This window comes from Narcine bancroftii, chromosome 7, assembly GCF_036971445.1.
Source record: "Narcine bancroftii isolate sNarBan1 chromosome 7, sNarBan1.hap1, whole genome shotgun sequence".
Taxonomy (NCBI): domain Eukaryota; kingdom Metazoa; phylum Chordata; class Chondrichthyes; order Torpediniformes; family Narcinidae; genus Narcine; species Narcine bancroftii.
The window spans coordinates 90,811,869-90,827,694 of NC_091475.1; the positions used below are offsets into that span (position 1 = coordinate 90,811,869).

Below are 15,826 nucleotides of genomic sequence, written 5' to 3' on the forward strand. Positions count from 1 at the left end.
TTGACCATAGACCTTAAATCTGCATATCACCAACTCCCCATCTGCCCCAAAGACTGCCAGTACACTGCCTTTGAGGTGGATGGCCAACTGTACCATTTCCTGAGAGTTCCTTTTGGGGTCACGAATGGGGTGTCCGTCTTTCAAAGGGAGATGGATGGGATGGTGGATGAACACGGGCTGCAGGCCACTTTCCCATATACTAGGCTGCATAGTGGAGAATGGAGTCATCAGCCCGACCCTTACCACATGCGCCCCCATTAGATCTTCCACTCCCGCACTGCCTCAAGGCCCTGAAAAGATGCCTGTGGTTTTTCCTCTTATTATGCTCAGTAAGTCCCCAGCTATGAGGAGAAGGTATGACCCCTTCATCAAGGCCACTGTCTTCCCTTTGTCAGCAGAAGCCATTGAGGCATTCAACCGTATCAAAGCTGATTTGCAAAGGCCACGATGCACGCAATGGATGAGTCCATCCCATTCCAGGTGGAGAGCGAGGCATTCAACTTTTCCCTGGCTGCCACACTTAACCAGGTGGCCCGAGATCCGGCACTCCTCCATCAAGAAAGCGGCCCAGGCTATCCTTGAAGCGATAAGGCACTGGAGACATTACCCTGCTGATTGACCAATGGGAAATTGCCTTCATGTTTAACAATCAGCAGTGGGGTAAAATCAACATTGATAAAATCCTGAGGTGGAGAATTGAGCTCTCCGCCTACAATTATGATATACTGTACAGGCCTAGAAAGCTGAACAAATCTGTTTTTTTCTTTTCATCAAGGCCCGTAAGCTCCCCTACACCATTGAGGACAACAGGTCACTGACCAAAATTTGCACGGCCTGTGCAGAGTGCAAACTGCGCTTCTACCAGCCCGACTGGTCACACCTGATCAAGGCTACTTGCCCCTTTGAATGCCTTAGAATGGACTTCAAAGCACCCCTGTCCTCCATGAATCAGAACATGTACTTCATCAACATCATAGATAAGTACTCGCGGTTCCCCTTTGCCATGTCCTGTCCGGACATGACTGCAGCTACCGTCATAAAGGTTCTGAACAACCTGTTCATCATTTTTGGGTACCCCTGCTATCTCCATAGCATCAATATTTGCTGTTCTCTAGCCGTATCACCGGCTATAGCCCCAAAAGGAATGGCCAGGTGGAGCAGGAGAACAGCATGGTCTGGAAGGCAGTGCTACTAGCATTAAACTCCAAGGGTCTCACGATCCCCACTGGTAAGAGGTCCTCCCAGAGCCCCTCCATGCTATCTGGTCCCTCCTGTATATGGCCACCAACAAGTAACCTCATGAAAGACTCTTTACATTCCCCAGGAGATCGGGATCGGGAAAAACATTACATACCTGGCTGATGTTCTCCGAGATGGTCCTACTTCATAGGCACGTGAGGGACCCATAAGTCCAACTCTCTGGTTGAGAGGGTCCAGCTGCTCCACGTAAACATACCCTACACTTATGTGGCATTCCTGGATGGATGCAAAAACACAGCATCCATCCTGGACCTCGCACATACAGGAGCATCTGGACCCCCCCCCAACCAGCAGACAGGTATGCCCCCCCATCTCTCCAGGGCCTCACTTCCCTAACCTCACCATCCCTGCCAATGTAGCAACCTACACACACACACACACACACACACACACACACACAAATAAACACAAATAAACACACACACACACACACACACACACACACACCCCCCAGCTGGGGCAACTGAGATGGCTCACCTCGAGCCAATGGAGATCACCATGGACCCCCAGACTCCTGCCCTTTCTCCCTCATAAGGGCTGTCATGCCATAAGCCTGCTGCCAATTTGAGTCCAGATCAGTGTGAGCCAGAAACACAAGGGATACTGCCCATCTCTTACTAATAAAAGTCTTCAGTGCCAATAACTTCAGTCTTTGTGCAATTGATTGTGCATCAGATACAATGTGCTTTGTTAACCACAGGACTAAACTTCCACAACAAAGGCTCTTTACCACCCTCCCATGAACAACTCCATGATAGCCCCCTGAAGTTATTGATTTCATGTGCAAGTGCCACAACTTCTCACAAATATGTTTCTGGCCATGAAAATCACCACCTGAGGTACATTGACATTTTGAGCATGGATCATGCTGTGTATTTGTGTGGCCTTTCACTTCTTGCAGTCTCTCACCTGCTGCTACAATAATTTTTTTAGTTCTGCTCTCCACTGCAAAGGCTGTGCTTATTCCATTTATTCAATCCCTTCTACATTTAATTGTACATTTAATTTTCAGCATTCCCTGGTTAGCTAAGATCCTAAAGAATAATTAAAAAAACAGTCTCTGAGGCATAAAGATCTGGCGAACTTTCCCTTCAGCCATCAGTTTCTGACCTTACCCCTTAACTTTTCTCCACTCACCTGAAGATAACATCTGTTTAAGGTGAGTGGAGGAGAGGAAAGTGTAGGGGAAATATCAGAGTCTTTCATGCAGAGAAATAATGGGCACCTGGAATGCATTGTTGGAAATGTTGGTGGAGTCTTCTACAAAAGGCCCATTCAAAAAAATCTTAGATAGGCACATGGGTGGAAGAAAGAGAGAAGGTTATGGATGTGAGTTAGGGAAGGATCAAATTGTGGGGTAGGTGTGTATGGGTCAACACAAAATTGTAGGCTGATGGGCCTGTACTGTGCTGTAATGCACTTAAACACAAAACTGCAGGTGCAGTGATTGAAGTGAAAGCACCATGTTCAAGGAACTCAACAGGTCAAATAGTGTGCTTTATATAGCAAAGATAATGATACATAATCAACGAGCCCTTCATCAAGTTGATTACCATGTTCTATGCTTCATGCATTGTATACTGTGTTAGGCAATTTTCCTCCAGACCTAATGACTGCATGTCAGTGTTACACGGGTCACCTGAAATCATATTTTGTTGCAGAGTGACACAGTATGAAACAGGACGTTTGGCCAATTGAATCCATGCCAAGCATCAAATACTCGTTTACACTAACCTTACACTAATCCCATTTTATTCTTTCTCTCCCAATATTACCAACAACCCTCCCTATATTTTACAAACTACACACTGGGGCCCTTTATGGTGGCCAATCAACCTTCCTACCTACTGCACATCATATTTAAGATGTGGGAATAAAATGGAGCCCCTGGAATATGAAAAATCCACATAGATAGCACTGGAAGTCTTGTCTCTGGAGCTGCAAGGGAGAAGCTGTATTGTCTGCACTACCATAGGGCTCTGTCTTTGGTTTTGATCTATTGCTCTCTGTTGCTTTTGTGCATTTCACAGCTGAATGAACAAGCATTTATACTAATTAAGTGGCTCATCAGCTACTTGAGAGGTGCAAACACAAGATTGTTACAGAAGTTAGACTTGGCTGGTTTACCCATACTGCTAAAAAATTCCCACATTGAAAGCATCAGGAATAAGAGATTGAGTGGGCCAGCTTGATCTTGAAGCCTTCTCCACCATCCACAAACATTATGGCAGCTCTCCTACCTCAGCAATAATTTTCCTGCATGATCCCCATCTCATTTCATTCCCTTAATGTCCAGCAATTTAGCAAGCTCCAAGTCTTTGCAGTGATTTGAGAGTAAATTCACTATCCTCTACATAATTTGCCTTCGACAGCCCTTTTTTTAAAATGATTCATTTATTATTGCTGCATATAAAGAGAACTGTTTTTTTCTTGGATGCTATCCAGGCAGGTCAACTCACATTTAACTTCCACACGTCTTGCAAAATGAGTGTAACATATCTCTGGTTGCAGATTTCTCAGCTATAGGGAATACCTCCCACTCCTTCGATCCACACTGTCAATACTACAATACATAACATAAAATTTGATAAAAATTTATTTTATTCTTCTAACTTCGAGAAAATATAGGCCTCATCAAATTAAGTCCTCTTGACAAAGCATATCTATCATTCTTGTCCATTCTCTGCTCCCTCTGTGACAATGGCATTCCTTCTTAAATAAGGGGATCAAAACTACACTTGATATTTATCACCTTCATAAAGTCTGCGTATGTTTTTCCCAGAGAGTTGTAAATTTTGATTCAAAAGTAGTGCTACTTCTAGATTATTTTCTTTCTTTTTTAAAATATTTTTATTATTTAACGTATAAGCATCAATACAGAATTGACAATTGCATAATAATTCATTTGTATAAGCGTATACAGAGCCGTTGTCATACCCACACTCCTGTTCGGCTCCGAATCATGGGTCCTCTACCGGCACCACCTACGGCTCCTAGAACGCTTCCACCAGCGTTGTCTCCGCTCCATCCTCAACATCCATTGGAGCGCTCACACCCCTAACGTCGAGGTACTCGAGATGGCAGAGGTCGACAGCATCGAGTCCACGCTGCTGAAGATCCAGCTGCGCTGGATGGGTCACGTCTCCAGAATGGAGGACCATCGCCTTCCCAAGATCGTATTATATGGCGAGCTCTCCACTGGCCACCGTGACAGAGGTGCACCAAAGAAAAGGTACAAGGACTGCCTAAAGAAATCTCTTGGTGCCTGCCACATTGACCACCGCCAGTGGGCTGATAACGCCTCAAACCGTGCATCTTGGCGCCTCACAGTTTGGCGGGCAGCAGCCTCCTTTGAAGAAGACCGCAGAGCCCAACTCACTGACAAAAGGCAAAGGAGGAAAAACCCAACACCCAACCCCAACCAACCAATTTTCCCTTGCAACTGCTGCAATCGTGTCTGCCTGTCCCGCATCGGACTGGTCAGCCACAAACGAGCCTGCAGCTGACGTGGACTTTTTTACCCCCTCCATAAATCTTCGTCCGCGAAGCCAAGCCAAAGAAGATACAAGTAATCATGCACAAGAAAAGCCAATGAAAAAAGTCGATAAAACAACATCAATAATTGCTTGTAACACCTCAAAAACATTGAATTGGCCCATGCAATCACGTTAAACCTTTTTATTGAAATAACTTGTATAGAATAAAGGAGAAAAAAAATCTAAAAATTTGTAGCCATGCACTACTCGAAAAAAGACACATTGTTTAGTCAGGTTAAGCTCTGAGTTTTATTAGAGATCAGGCCCGACTTTTATACTTGCATTGTTCCCGCTGTGACCCCCCTTCACTGACGTCACAACATTCATAACAAAAGCGGGTTTTCCACACGCAGATACTTTCCTGCATAACAAAACCCTTCATTCCCATGCACTGTCCCTGTCCATTGACTGTGCAGCAAGGCCAGCGCCATTTTGGGGTCACTGGCATTTAAGCTGCCCTTGCCGTTCACCTGCCTATTCACCTGTTGGGGCCAGTGCTGCTGGCCTTTGGTTGCACTCGCTGCCTGGAACGCCAGCTCGATTGCCATGGTGGTGGGCTGCCACAAACTAAAACTAACTCTAATCTAACCCTACTTCTAATCAAGGTTACTTTTTGAATTAATAAAAGAATATCAATGTGGAACCATTGGCAACACCCCTCCCCCCACCCCCCAACCCCTGGAGACCCAGAGAACAGGCAATGAACAACTGGATCAATAATTATTAATTATTCCAATTACAAAAAAAAAACTCCAAGAATGGGTCCCAGAATTTCATAAATTGAAACTTCCTATCTTTAATATTATATTTATTTTTCTCTAAACTTAAATAGGATATTACATCATATAACCATTGTATGTGAGTAGGGGATGAGTCATCTTTCCATTTCAATAAAATTGCTGTCTGAATGTCCGTCTCTTGATATTAGCTTCCTTCCTGCATCGAAGAGAGTTTTAGGGAGGAGGTGTGAGATAGTGAGGTGTGTGAAAAAAGGATTACTTTTTTAAAAAATTGCAGTACTGTTTAAGATATTACAAAGAGCCTTAACTATTATTCAAATGAATGGCTGTGTTTTACCATTTAAAGCTGTATGATTTAAATTAAATTCTAGGAAACCAATGGGCAATTTGACCTTTAATTAAAAATATGATGGAGAATGTATTTCTGCTAATCAGTTCCACATTTTGCACATGCTCTGCAGGAGATTGTTTCCTCAGCTGCAATCTGAGAAGGCTTAGCAGAAAAAAAGGTTTCTGTACAGAGTTCAACCTGCAAGGTGCCAGACTATTCAATGATCCCTACCTATCCCTGTCCTGACTTCCTATGTTTTCAGAGCCATGGTGCCACCTATTCTAGTCCTGGCATCATTTTGACAAAGTATCCCCACTGCTCACGATATTTCAGCCAAGCTCTAAAATAAGCAATATGCCCTGAAATGCACAGACCCTTCCAAGACCAGACTGCTATCATTTCATTCCTCATGCATTGAAATGGTGACATGAAAATGTTGCAGTTGCCATGTTCATCTGAAATAATCACAATGTTGTCTGTCAATCAAGTTAAATTGCACACATGTTTGAACACAGGGGTGCACTTTTCATTTCTGAATATAAATTTGATGGCTGGAGCTAAATTAATACATGGAAAATATTAGTCTGAGGAAGAAAAGTGGTGGAAGCCCACTTACAAAACAGAACTGAAACTATTTTCATGTTTTCTTTGAAATGACTATGATTACAACTCAACTATCATCCAAAATTCCTGACTAGAAAATAATATAGATCATAGAGTATTAATCTCGCATTTGAGGAAGAAATAATGAACTTAAAAGGTTTGCATGCAGGAATATTCTTAATGCCAAATTTTGCTCTGGAGCAATACAATAAACTAAATTGCACCTTCTCAAGCCATTCCTCAGGGTTGAAGATGATTTGCTTTCACTAAAATTCTGTGGGATCCGTGGTAATTGATGGTGCAGACTCTTCCACAGATGGAGCAGGATGTGTCTGATAGGCTAGATGATTGGTTGGTTTGGATGGCCGTCTGCTTCCTTTGTTCTTTATGCTGTCCATCCAATACATATATGTTCTCAATGTGGCCTTTATACTCTTCATTTACTTTGAATGGTTATGGGCCAGGCATGACTATGAGTCTGAAGGCATGTTTCACTATGTTGTGGAAGACATGATAACATTCTTAATCTTTGTACTCTCCCTAACTGATAATCTCATCCATTGACGCAGCTCAGAATATGGTATTGATTTCAGAAACCCAGAGTCAGACACACCAAAGAAATGGCATGTCCAATGTAGCTAAGTGAGTATAACAAAGACCTTAATACTGAGTATGTTGGCCTGAAATCAGATATGGTATTGGTGCCAGTAGATTTGTAAGATCTTGTCCAGATTGTGTTGTTGGTATTTGTCCAGCAATTTGAAGTACCTTCCCTTGGTAGATCATGAAGTCTGGAAGGTAGGTAGGGATCATTATTGCTAAGTGGGCCATGAACTTTGAACCATGTTGGAGCTTTTGATCTCCAGATCTCCTTATCCTCAGACCTGTTCTTCTTTCGAGAAGATGATGTTAAATTTCATCATCTATGCCTAACTTCACTTTGAGGTGGTTCCTGAGAGACAGGAAATGGATCATATTTTCCAGGGTCATTTCATGCTCACCCATTGTGACAGGGCTCTGTTGCACAGTGGGTGACGGAGGTTAGGGCAAGTGGAGAATACTTGATTTGAAGATATTGAATGAGTTGATGATGACATAGCATGGTTTCTGAACACACGCTACATTTGTGCACCACATATCAATGACTGAGGGTAGGCTGAGTGGAGATGACATAGTTGCCCATTTCTCCTAAAGATAAGCAACTTTGTAGTGAAAAGCTTATCATAGATAAAGAGCAGTATTCAGATACATTCAGACTTATTTTTTATTGTCACATGGACCAAGGTGGAGAAAAAAAAGCCTTACATTTGAGGGCCACATCAAAGCTAGCAAAATAGTCATACTCTAGTGCTATTTTACAAAATAGGGAAATGAGAAAAAAAAATGGAAAGAAAAGAAAGTCCCTTAAAGAGATCAAGTGGTCAAGGATTAAGCTGCATCCTCTCATGTAGTCACCTCTTCTGCCCACACCTGCTAACTTGAGTCCTTGTATCCAGCTGCCATTGTATCTCCTTGAGCCCAATTCCCTGAAGCTATGGAAACCCCTCAAGCATGTGGACATTAAAATATATCTCTTGTTTGGTATCATACTGGTATCCATTGCTTCAGAAAAATGAATCCATTTTTGGTATAAGTGTTAATTTAGGCAAAAAATCCAAACCAACATCCTGCAATATATTTGGGTCCATTACCATCCAGCTCCATGCATAAAGTGCTGGAGAATCTCAGTATGTTATGCAGCCTCCACTGGAAGAAAAAAAGTAAACAACATTTCGGGCCTGAGTCCTTCATCAAGGTAGGAGCAGAAAGCAGGCAGGTACCAGAAAAAAAGGTGAGGATGGGAGGGAAGAAGGGGAGGAGAATGTTAACAGGAAAGAAGATGGGAGTGAGGGCAGAAGAGAAAAACAATGAGAATTGATAGGGGGAAGGGCAACTTTCTAAATCTAGAGGGAAGGGGGTGGGGAGTTGGTGGAAAGGAGACAGAGGCAACAAGGGAAGACAGGGGAGGGACCTAAATGAAAGTAGAGGTCAATGTTACTGCAATCTGGTTGGAGATGGACAGAATCCACAATTCCATTCAGTGAGCAGCTGTTCAGATACTGAGAGAAAGCAGCTGACAAGACCCTAATGCTGATGTAACCATTATGGGACTGAACCCAAATATTCTGCAGGAAGCTGACTCTGTGAATGCAGAGTGGAAGTAAAGGAGAGAGGAAAAAAGGAAGGGAGAGTCAGAGCTACATGTGGGTTGGGGGGCAGATGTTAGCTAACAGAAACCAAAGAAAACAATGTTAATGCCAAAAACTGTTAATGCAAATCTTTATGTCTGTAACTTCACAGAAGCCTTGGCCCATCTTGCAAACGTTGCTGACAAATGAACAGTCAGCAGGTGACAGATATTTTTTAATGCTTGTAGGATCTTGTGGACCAATAAATTGCTGAATATTGCATTTTAAGTTAAGTTTATTATCACCTGATCTTGCAATTATAATACAACTGATCAAAACAGCGTTTACAGTCCTCAGTGCAAAACATTCAAACACATAGACATAACACACATACATCCAAACAACACAATTATTTTATACATAAACATAAATAAATAAATTGTTTTGCATAGATGAAAGTCTCAGATGGTTAGATGGTTAGTGTGAGCAGTTCCTTTGGTCATATTGCATTCTCACTGTCTGTGGGAAGAAGCTTTCCTCAGCTCCTCAGCTTGGTGGTGGTGGCTCCAATACGCCTGTATCTCTTCCCTGATGGGAGAAGCTGAAAAGTGCTGTGTGCAGTGTGCAAGGGGTCCTCAGTGATTTTGCCCGCTCTCTATACTCAACAATCCTGATAGATCCCATCAATTGGTGGGAGGGAGACTCCAGTGATCCTCTCTGCCACTCATATGATGCTGTGGATTGACCTCCAATCTATTTCTCTGAAGCAGCCGTACCACACTGTGAGTCAGCTGGCCAGGATGCTTTCGATGGAGCTCCTATATAAGGTTGACATAATGGTGGCCAGTAGCCTTTCTCACTTCAGTCTTCTCAGGAAGTGAAGTCATTTTTAAGCCTTCCTGACAAGTGAAGAGATGTTGAGTGTCCATAATAGGTCACTCTTTTAAGTGGAGAGGAACTTGGTGCTCTCCACTCTCTCTACTACAGAGTTGTTGATGCGTCATGCTGGGTAGGCTTTCCTGGTCCTCCTAAAATCCATGATCATTGCCTTCATCTTGTCCACATTGAGGTTCAGGTTGTTACTCTTGCATCATTTCACAAAATTTTCCACTTCTTCTCTGTAGGGTGACTCACCATTGTTGCTGATTAGGCCAATTATTGTTGTGTCATCCACAAACATTGACAACACTGTTGGAGCTAGAACTGGTGATGCAGTCGTGTGTCAATAGCATGAACAGGAGTGGGCTGAGCATAGAGCCCTGAGGTGCACCAGTGCTCAGCATGACAGTGCTCGACGTACTGCTACTGACCCGGACAGACTGTGGTCTTTCCATTAGTAAGTCCAGGATCCTGTTACAGAGAGGGGTGTTGGGTCAAAGTGAGGACAGTTTCTCCATCAGCCTCTGGGGAATGATGGTATTAAATGTCAAGCTTAAGTCAAAGAACTGCAGCCTGACATAAGAGGTGTCATTCTCCAGTCATTATCAAGGCTACCACATTGTCTATGCAATGGTTTCTTCTATAGGCGAATTGAAATGGGTCCAGTGTCTCTGGGAGATGTACTTTGATGTACACTTAAAGTATTTAATAACGGTGGAGGTCAGTGCTACAGGGTATTAGTCATTGAGACATGTCATTGTTGCCCTCTTGAATACCAGGATGATGGTGGCTGTCTTGATCCCTGTGTGAATGGTGGACTGCTGCAGTGAGGTGTTGAAGATGTCTGTGAAGATCTCCTTCAATTGGTCTGCCCAGTCTTTCAGTATCCAACCAGGTATGTGGTCTGGTCCCACCACCTTGTGTGGGTTCACCTTGAATAAGGTTCTCCTCACCTCGGCTGAGGCTATGCAGGGGGCCCATACATCAGACTTCTGCTCTAACATAAGGATTTTGACAACATCTTTGACAAAACTCTGCAGCAGCGATTGCAGAATAATGATCTGACAGATACAAGATAATCCTCAGCTACTCATGTAACATTATTATGGTCAAAATGTACCCCACTATGAATTTTACATTATTCATATTATAATTCCCCAACATTAGTAGCAATTTTCTAGCATCAAGAACTACTTCAAAGTAACTGAGGAGATGAAGAGGATTAGCAATATACAAATGTCAACATGAACCAATGAGTAGAATGATTATATTCCCATTCTGCAAATGTTTCAAATAATCATGGCTGTACAGTTCATTTCCTTTCCTTAGCTATTTTGTTGTTAGTTGACACATCAAGCTCATGTCATGCTTTCAGGGACTTCACAGCTAGAGTGAACTAGGTTCAATCCTCACCTCTTGTGCTATCAGTGTGGAGTCTCCATGTCTCATAATGACATTGGTTTCCTGCTGATGCTCCAGTTATCTTCCACTTCCCCATGATATGCACGTCAGGAGGTTAATTGGCTATAGTAAATGTCCTTAGTCTGTAGATGAGTTGACAGATATGTGGGGGAATAAATAATTAGGGAGGGAGTCATGTAAAATTGAATGCTTACAAACAGCTTGGACTCAATGGCAGAAAGGACTGTTTCCATGTCCATCTCTATGTCTATTATTTAAGAATTTTCCATTGCATGGGAATAGAATTATTTTGATGAATTTCTTTATGAAGTATTTTGCCATATCCCCTTGTCTCCTGAGCGGTTTACAAATCTGGGTGAAACTGGTCCTACACTGAAAGGATATAGCTCATTCATAGAGCTCTGACCTACGATTGAGTTTATTCATACTCGCAAATACTGGGAGTGAAATAACTATCAACAGGGACGATCAAATCACAAATTAAAATCAAAGTTTCAAATCCAATAGTTGATCCTTTGATATCTTCACCCTGAAAAGAGTTATAAAGTCATGGAAACATGAGCACAGAAGTGGACCCTTTGGCCAATTCACCTATGCCAAGTGGAATGTCTGCCTACATTAATCCCATTTGCCTCCACTCCTTATCTGTTCCTTTTAAATGTTGTACCACCTTCTCTGGCATCCCATTCCATATGCCAGACACTGTGCAAAAAATGTCCATTAGATATTTTTAAATGTCTTCCTTCTCACCCTACACATTGTCCCCCATAATTCTAAACTCCATTAGATGGGAAATGAGATTACCTACTCCATCTGTATACTCAATCTTATAAATCTCCATAGGTCTATGATTATAGTGAAAAAATAAATACATAAATAATAAAAAGCAATAAATATTATCTAAATGAGTATAAATTCAAAATGGTTGCTCTTATGCTCCATAATCAGACGTTAAGTGCATTTGTTCGAGATGGTCCTAGATGTTCTCCCAATGCACATGGCAGGAAAAGACTACAGAGAGTTATGAACTCAGCCAGTGCATGTTTTAATAGTGCAAACAGATCTTTTGATAGCCCCAGACTAGTTTATGATTAGGATTGGCTGGCAGCTGCTCAAAATAAGCTCTTGTTGAACTAGACGTGCTAAACTTCAAGCTTCTGTATTTTCTGCCTGAAGGTTGCAGTGAGAAGAGTGAGTGAACCGATTGATGGGCATCCTTTATGATGTTGAGCATCTTTTTTTAAATTTTTCACACTATGAACCATATTGATCAAAATACACACAAACATTTCTCTCTTGAATATACAGTGTAACTTTCTCCCCATTTTCCCCCTCCCTTCCTTCCCTCCTTCCCACCCCCCTCCCCACCCACTTAACGTTCAACATATACAATATATTAAACCTATTAAACAATATCATCACACAATGAAAATAAACAAGAATATTGTGTCATCTACTTTTACACACTGGGTCAATTCATTTAGTCTTCTTCTCATTCTGTCATTTTAGGTGGTGGAGGTCCGCGGTAGGGCCTCTCTGTTGTGTTCCATGTACGGTTCCCAAATTTGTTCGAGTACTGTGATGTTATTTCTTAAATGATATGTTTTTTTTTCCAATGGAATACATTAATTCATTTATATGTACCATTGCTGTATTCTCAGGTTATCTTCTAATTTCCAGGTTGACATAATACATTTTGAGCTTATTGCAACCAATACCTGGCAGTCTTATCTCTATCTTTATCTCCCATCCTTGTTCGTTGCTCCCCCCTCTTTTTTTCTCTCTCAGAGGAGAGGGAGAGAGAGAAAAAATTGAATTCAAATATCCTCCCACCATATGCTTCAAGAACACCAATAAATATTTCCCTTACTCCCTATACTATGCTTAACTTGCTGTACTTATGTATAGAGAGACTTGCTGGAGAGTGCACCAAAACGAACCTTTTCACTGCCTAAATAGAGTCTAGGGTCTTCATAACAGTTGAGCTGGATGTGTCTGGGCAGAGGGTGGTGAACTGGAAGCAGGAGTACTCATTGATGACCGAGAGAAAGTAGATGTTTCCATTCATGGAGGGGAGAGGTCCCTTAAAATTGACACTGAGCCATTCAAAGGGCCTGGATGATTTAATCAGGTGTGCTTTCATAGGGCGAAAAAATTGTGGCATGCACTCAGCACAGACCTGGCAGGACCTGGTCATTTCCCTAACGTCTTCTATTGAGTAGGGCAAATTGCAGGACTTGACAAAGTGAGCCATGCGGGTGACCCCTGAATGGTAGAGCTCATTGTGCATGGTCCGCAGTTGACTGGTGTGTGCGGAGGCACAGCATCCCCTGGACAAGGCGTCTGGATGGTTGTTGGGGCCCCTGGTGTGTAGGTGATGTCAAAACTGTAAGTGGAGAGTTCAATCCTCCACCTAGCAATTTTGTCATTCTTATTTTGCCCCTCTTGGCATTGCTGAACATGAATGCAACAAAGCGCTGGTCAGTGAGGAGTGTAAATCTTCTACCAGCCAGGTAGTTCCTCCAGTGCCTTACAGCTTCTACAATGGCCTGAGCCTCCTTTTCCACAAACAGGTTCTGGAGTTCATGGCCTTGAAGCGTCATGAGGAAAAGGCAACCGGCCTGCCCAACTGATTGAGAATAGCGGCCAGAGCTACATCCGATGCGTCACTTTCCACTTGGAAAGGTACATTGTCGTCTACCGTGTGCATGGTGGCTTTCACAATAACTTCAGAGGCCATTGAAAGCCGCCTGGGCTTGGGCCGAAAGGGAGAAAGTGGTGGCCTTTAAGAAGGGACGAACCTTGTCAGCATATTTAGGGACCCACTTGGCGTAATATAGGAAAACCCCCAGGCATTTCGTCAAAGCCTTTGTGGTTCTTCCAGGGAGGAGAAGCTCTAACATGGGGTGCATCCTTTCAGGGTTGGTGTCAATTACACCATTCTTCACCACGTAGCCAAGGATAGTCAGTCGTGTAGTCCTGAATACACACTTGTCAGAATTGTAGATGAAATTCCAGGTTTTTGCTGCATGGAGAAAGCTCTGGAGATTGGCATCATGGTCTTCCACGGTGTGTCCACAGATGGTGACATTGTCAAAGTAGCCTTCAACCCGTACTCATCCACCATCCTGTCCCTCTGCTGCTGGAAAACAGAGATCCCATTGGTAATACCAAAAGGGACTCTCTGGAACTGATAGAGTCAACTATTAGCCTCAAATGCAATGTACAGGCAGTCCTCAGAACAGATAGATGATGTTGTGCTGCAGTATTGTTGGGTCTGGATTTCCTGTGTCACCTTAAAAGCATGACCTTGGAGTTTTCAGGTCGATGGTCGAATAGACCTGATACTGTGCAATATCGTTCACCATATCTGAAATGCAAGGGGTGTGGGGTAAGCATCCAGGACTCTGTATCTGGTAATTGTCTGGCTATAGTTGATCTTTAACCTGGACTTGTTTTCCCCCTTTACTACCACCACTTGCGCTCTCCTCGGGCTGGTGCTGGGTTCGATGATCCCCCTCCTCCAGCAGGCGCTGGGTCTCTGTCTTTATAAACTTCTTGTTTGCCACACTGTACCTCCTGGTCTTGGTGGCGATGGGCTTACAGTCGGCAGACAGGTTTGGGAACGGGGAGGGTCGATGTTCAGTGTGGAGAGACTGCAAGTGGGTCCTGCTTTTGAGGGCCCTCCGTTCTGAAATGTTACCGCGGGAAGGGGACCAGAAAACTCCACGGTCATGCTTTTAAGGTGACACAGGAAATCCAGACCCAACAATACTGCAGCACAACATCATCTAAAATGTACATGCAAAATTCCCCCCTTCAAATGACATATGAACCATACAATGTTTCTGTACATGCGCCAAATAGGACTGGGACACAAAGAAGATTCAGCAATTAGAGGGGTACATTTTTAAGTTATATTCTTGAACAGTCCATCAGTCTATGAAACTTTCCGTGGAGCCTGTGTCAATCAGGTATTTGGTCAAATATCCGTTTACCTTCACCTACGAGTTGCTGAGATCTATTCTGGTCAAAGACCAGAGATGCCAGGTTGCTGGAGACACTGCCCTCTTCTCTTGAGTGGCCCCCTCCATCCTGAGTCAACCTTTGCAGGTAAGATGGTGCCAACCTTGTGACATGACAAGATGGCCGCCCTCCTTCCTTTGATGATGATGATAGCACTGAATACAAAAATCTGGCCACTGCAAGATGGCTGCTGAGCCTTTTTGTGCCGTTTCTGTAGGCAGTGAGTTGCGCAGCAGGCTATCTCGAGCAAGTCTGGGGTGGACAGCTTGGGGCTGTAATCAGATCTCGGAGTGGTACAGGCCATGGACTTCTGCAGACCCTAGCCCAATGTCACCTCTTCCCACAGCTGGAGCACGTCGAGTCTTTAGCTGGGCAGCGGGCACAAAGGTGCTGTCCCTTGCCGCAGATAAAGCACCCCCAGGTTTGTGAAGCAGCAGCTGTTGGAGCAGGGGTTGCCATAGCGGGAGTAGCTGGTCCTTGGAGGTGCTTAACCTAGAGCAAAAGTTCACTGGCCTCAAGGTCGTCGTTCTCAAGACAGGCCTGTTCCAGTGATTTGGCCAGCTCAATGTGACTAGCAAGGTCTGTCTTTCCTGACTTGAGCAATTACTGCCTCACATACCTTGAGCGGACCCCTGCCACTAGAGTGTCCAGGATCTGTTTATCTTCCCAGACGTGGCCTAAAGCAGCCTCATACCTGCACTTCTTATCCAGCATCCTCACATCCAGCAGGTAGTCGTCATTCCAACCTCCAGGCCGTTGGTGGCATAGGGTGAGCCAGTGCCTCGCTAGGACCTCATTCGGGGCCTTCATGTTGTGGGCCTTCAGCACCTCTACAGCAGCCTCATACATCGGGCAGTCTTG

At 43.6% G+C, this 15,826-nt stretch overlaps 1 long non-coding RNA gene across 1 annotated transcript in view; it reads left to right on the plus strand.

Moving 5' to 3' along the window:
* Window positions 1–15,826, plus strand: part of LOC138739113 (uncharacterized) — a 41,550-nt gene that overhangs the window by 11,621 nt on the left and 14,103 nt on the right. The gene's annotated exons all lie outside the window — the stretch shown is intronic.